The following is a 5,203-nucleotide window of genomic DNA, read 5'->3' as shown; positions in this document are numbered from 1 at the left end:
GTCACTGAAGGTGAATGAGCAAGTACAGCAGGCAGTGAAGAAGGCTAATGGAATGTTGGCCTTTATTACAAAGGGAATTGAGTACAAGAGCAAGGAAATCCTCTTGCATTTGTACAGGGCCCTGGTGAGACCACACCTGGAGTATTGTGTACAGTTTTGGTCTCCAGGGTTAAAGAAGGACATCCTGGCTGTAGAGGAAGTGCAGCGTAGATTCACAAGTTTAATTCCTGGGATGTCTGGACTGTCTTACGCAGAGAGGTTAGAGAGACTGGGCTTGTACACACTGGAATTAAGGAAATTGAGAGGGGATCTGATTGAAACATATAAGATTATTAAGGGATTGGACAAGATAGAGGCAGGAAATATGTTCTAGATGCTGGGAGAGTCCAGTACCAGAGGGCATGGTTTGAGAATAATGGGTAGGTCATTTAGGACAGAGTTAAGGAAAAACTTCATCTCCCAGAGAGTGTGGGGGTCTGGAATGCACTGCCTCGGAAGGTAGTGGAGGCCAATTCTCTGGATGCTTTCAAGAAGGAGCTAGATAGGTATCTTATGGTTAGGGGAATCAAGGGATATGGGGACAAGGCAGGAACCGGGTATTGATAGTAGTTGATCAGCCATGATCTGAAAATGGCGGTGCAGGCTCGAAGGGCCGAATGGTTTACTTCTGCACCTATTGTCTATTGTCTATAAAATGATGGGAGCAATTTGATTATAACATGTACCAGTGTCCTTTGAGTGTTAACACAGCACACTGATAGCAAAAGACATGTGCATATACCTATTGCACTATGTATCATTAATAAACTCAGTCATTCATTGTGGCCCTGGGAGAGTCTATCATGGAGTATCAGTATTCCCTTCCAGTTTGAGTTCTTAATATGATTCTTCCACTCAAGCACTCTCCATGCTGCTCAATAAATTTCCTTTAATTCCACAAGATATATTATTAGTTCTAATATACAGCCTTATTGAATATGTTCTGGATGCTTTCACAAACTCTATCCTCAAGCATTATCTTGTTGCCTGCTTTGGTTATTCAAACTGATCTTGTTTCATACATGGACTGCTCATATACGTCACCCTATTTACCTGAAATATCTCCAAGTGTTCAAGCCTTCCATATAGATGCCAATAACTTCTCTACACCAGATGTTAGTTTAATAGTTCACCATTTTCTGATTTCTCTCTCACACACATTTCTTAAATAATAAATAGGTTTGCAACCTTAAGGGAGAGTGTCTAAATTGAGGGAACGCTGGAAGATCTGATGAAGGGTTTCAGCCTGAAACAATGACTGTTCATTCATCTCCATTGATGCTGACTAACTAGCTGAGTTCCTCCAGCATCTTGTTTGAGTTTTTTTTTTCTTTAGCTCCATCAAGAATAAAATCAGGGCCTGGGGATGTGTTAGGATTTAATCCCAAAATAAAATTCTAGTCCTGCTAGTGTCCATATCCAGTCCTTGATTCTTTTATTAGTTTCTCTAGAATGTCACATATAATCTTCTTCCACCAACTGTGGACTTTGACACAAAGTTCCAGTTACTTATATTCATTTGCAAAGTCTACTGCATTTGTCTTTAAAGGCCACACAACACCCTCAGGCTACTTGCATGCAGAATCATAGAATCAGACGATAGTTACAGCACCATTTAGCCTGTGAAGTCCACACTAGCTTCATAATAGTCATGCATCTGGATCCCTTGCACCACCCATTATTCACTGCCTCATGATTCAACAATTCAAACAAAGTAGAAAAGGCGATTAGAATATAAACACAATCTCTCACACAGCTGCAGTTTATAGCATACTGGGAGAATCAAGACAGAAATTAAAAGCTGTAATCAATTGCATAAGTGCCTGGAACATAAGGCCATAAGACATAGGAGCAGATTAAGGCCATTCAGCCCATTAACTCTACAATGCCACTCCATCATGGCTGATTTATTATCACTCTCAATCCCATTCTCCTGCTTTCTCCCCACATCATTTGATGCTCTCATAATCAAGAACCTATCAACCTCCATTTTAAATGTACCCAATCACTGGGGATCCATAGTTGTCTGTGGCAATCAATTCCACAGATTCACCACCATTTGGATAAAGAACATCCTCCTCATTTCTGTTCTAAATGGATGCCCCTTTACTCTGAGGTTGTAACCTCTGGTCCTAGACTTACCCATAATAAGAAACATCCTCTCCACATTGACTCTATCTAGATATTTCAATATTCATTAGATTTTAAAGCGGCCTCCCCTCATTCTTCAAAACTCAAGTGAGTAGAAGCACAGAGCCATCAAATGCCCCTCATATGTTATCCCTTTCATTCACAGAATCATTCTTGTGAACCTCCTCTGGACCCTCTCCAATGCCAGCACATCTTTTCTTACATAAGGCACCCAAAATTCCTTACAATACATCAAGTGCAGTCTGACCAATGCTTGATAAACCCTGAGCATTACATCCTTTCTCTTATATATTTGTCCTCCTGAAATGAATGCTAATATTGCATTTGTCTTCCTTACCACTGACTCAACCTACACATTTTTGCACAGTAGGGGAATTAAGGGTTATGGGGAAAAGGCAGGTAGGTGGAGATGAGTCTATGGTCAGATCAGCAATGATCTTATTGAATGGTGGAGCAGGCTTGATGGGCCTGATGGCTGACTCCTGTTCCTGTTTTTTATGTTGCTATGTTCTTATTAACATTTAGGGAATTCTGAACTAGGACTCCCAAGTACCTTTGCACCTCTGGTTACTGAATCTTCTCCCCATTTAGAAAATGACTATGCCTTTATTCTTTCTACCAAAGTGCATGACCATACACTTCCCTACACTGTATTTTATCTGCCACTTCTTTGCCTCATTCTCCTGATCTGTCTGAGTCTTTCTGCAGTCTCCCCATTTCATCTACACACTCCACTTCTCCAGCTTTCTTTCAAAATCTGCAAACTTGGCCACAAAGCCATCAATTCCATCATCCAAATCGTTAACATATAACATGAAAAGAAATGGTCCCAACACTGACCATAGCCAAACACCATTAGTCACCGGTAGCCAACCAGAAAATTTACTTTTTGTTCCAGAAGACCATGGAGTGGGCAGCCAAATGCAACATCAGCTCCAACATCTCATGGGCAGGCATCCAACTCTATAACATGTGCATCTTCTTCATCCTGCTCAATGTGGTTCATAATGTCATAAAGTTTAGCAGTAAGTTGGATTCATTTGGACATTGGTGTGTGTGATAAATACTTCTGATCCACGTCAAGAATCAAAGGTTCAGAGGTTCAAAGGTTTGTTCATTATCAAAGTATATAACTCTAAAATTCTGCTAGCCACAAAATCAAGAAAGAAAAGAATGGCAGCATCAACCCCCAAATCCCCTCCTCCCCACACAAAAAAATGAACAAAAAAACAGACCAGGCACATCAACCCCCAAATCCCCCTCTTGCTCTCCTCTCCAGTAGCAGAACGATCCCACCAGTGATTAAAAGGCAGTCTCCCCTCTCTGGTAGCAGAGCGATCAAGCAACATGTCTGAAAAAGAATAAGAAGTTTCAGCATCAGGAAGCTTTACCTGCTTGGAAACATGGTGCCAGAGCTTTCACTATGATCAACAATCATTGTAGCTGGATTCAGGGCTTCCTGACCTTAGATATCACTACCTTGTATTGTTCTTGGTATGAAGGCATTCTACAATCATGCCAGTGTGACATGATAAACTTAACAGAGCAGCCTGATCGAGGTAGAAACATTATCTAATTTATCCTTGATTACTCTGTCACTTTCTTGTTTTTCTAAGACTTGTTTCTGTTAATCTAAATGTTTACTTGGTATTCATTGTTCTCTATTTTATCTACTGCTGCTGTTTTCTGAATTTAATGTTCTCTATCCACTTCTTTACGTTAGTTTAGACTTTGCAGAGCAACGTTGATATTAACATGCAGATCCCAGGTTTGTAGTCAACGGTTCAAAGGCTGTTCTCCTGAATGCATTTCAATGCAGATCCAAAGTTGAAATAATTGAACAACTTACACGAGGGAATCTGAATGTTAATTCCACAACAGGCTGGGCCTAAACCTCCAGTATTTTCAAAGGAAGGGAACTAAGGTAATTTGAGATTTCTTTTTGTTGTTCTAATACACTTAAATGTTTATGTCCTTTAAGTGCTTTCTACTTATCTTTATTGTTTTGATAGACTTTGTTAGATTCTGAACACATCTGAATATTTTCTTCAAAGATCAAAATGCTCAGGAACATTCATTTTTAATGAGAACAAAAGAATGGTATGCAGTCATTGGAAATGTGAAATTAAAAAAACATAAAGCAAAGGAATACCAGGAAGACCAGAGAGTATCTGTGGAGAGATGAAAGGTGATTGACCACTGGGGTTGAGCTGCACTCATAGCAGATGCTACTTGGTCTGCTGGGTATTTCTAGCTTTCTCTATTTTTAATCTCCATTTCAATGGTTCAATGGTTCAATTTAATATCAGAGAATGTGTACAGTATATAACCTGAAATTCTTACTCGTCAGACATCCATGAAACAGAGGAAACACCAAAGAATGAATGACAGAAAAATGCTAGAACCCAAACGTCTCCCCTACCCCTCCTCTGCACAAGCAGCAGCAAAAAAGCATGAGCCTCCTCCGTCTCCCTCTCCCCACTTGTCTAGCAGGAAGCATCAACCACCCCCCCACCTACAGTACAAAGCCCCTAAGGAAACCATGATCTAGAGTTCATCAAAAAAACACCAACCCAGCACTTCTACATGTTCTCTCTCTCTCAATTGTTGTCATCTTTAACAGCTGTGGGCAAGGGGTTGACCAGACCAGTGTCAAAGTTCATTTCAGTATTTCTTTGTGATTAGGATTTTTTTACCTGACCAGTCGTCAAATGTTCCTGAAAAAGGCCCTGTAGACATGCAAAGCCTCATTGTACAGCATCAAAACTGATTTGAACTCAATATCACAGTTGGAAGAGCAGCTCTAGTTAATTTTGGACCATAGTGCCTAAGAATAATGTGGGCTGCCTTAATGACTATTGCCCAGTAGCACTCACATCAACAGTGATGAAATGCTTTGAGAGGTTGGTCATGACTAGGTTGAACTCCTGCCTCAGCAAGGACCTGGACCCATTGTAATTTGTCTATTACCACAATAGCCCAACAGCAGACACAATCTCAATGTCTCTCCACA

This window comes from Hypanus sabinus, chromosome X2 (genome assembly GCF_030144855.1).
Source record: "Hypanus sabinus isolate sHypSab1 chromosome X2, sHypSab1.hap1, whole genome shotgun sequence".
Taxonomy (NCBI): domain Eukaryota; kingdom Metazoa; phylum Chordata; class Chondrichthyes; order Myliobatiformes; family Dasyatidae; genus Hypanus; species Hypanus sabinus.
This window is presented reverse-complemented; position numbering follows the sequence as displayed.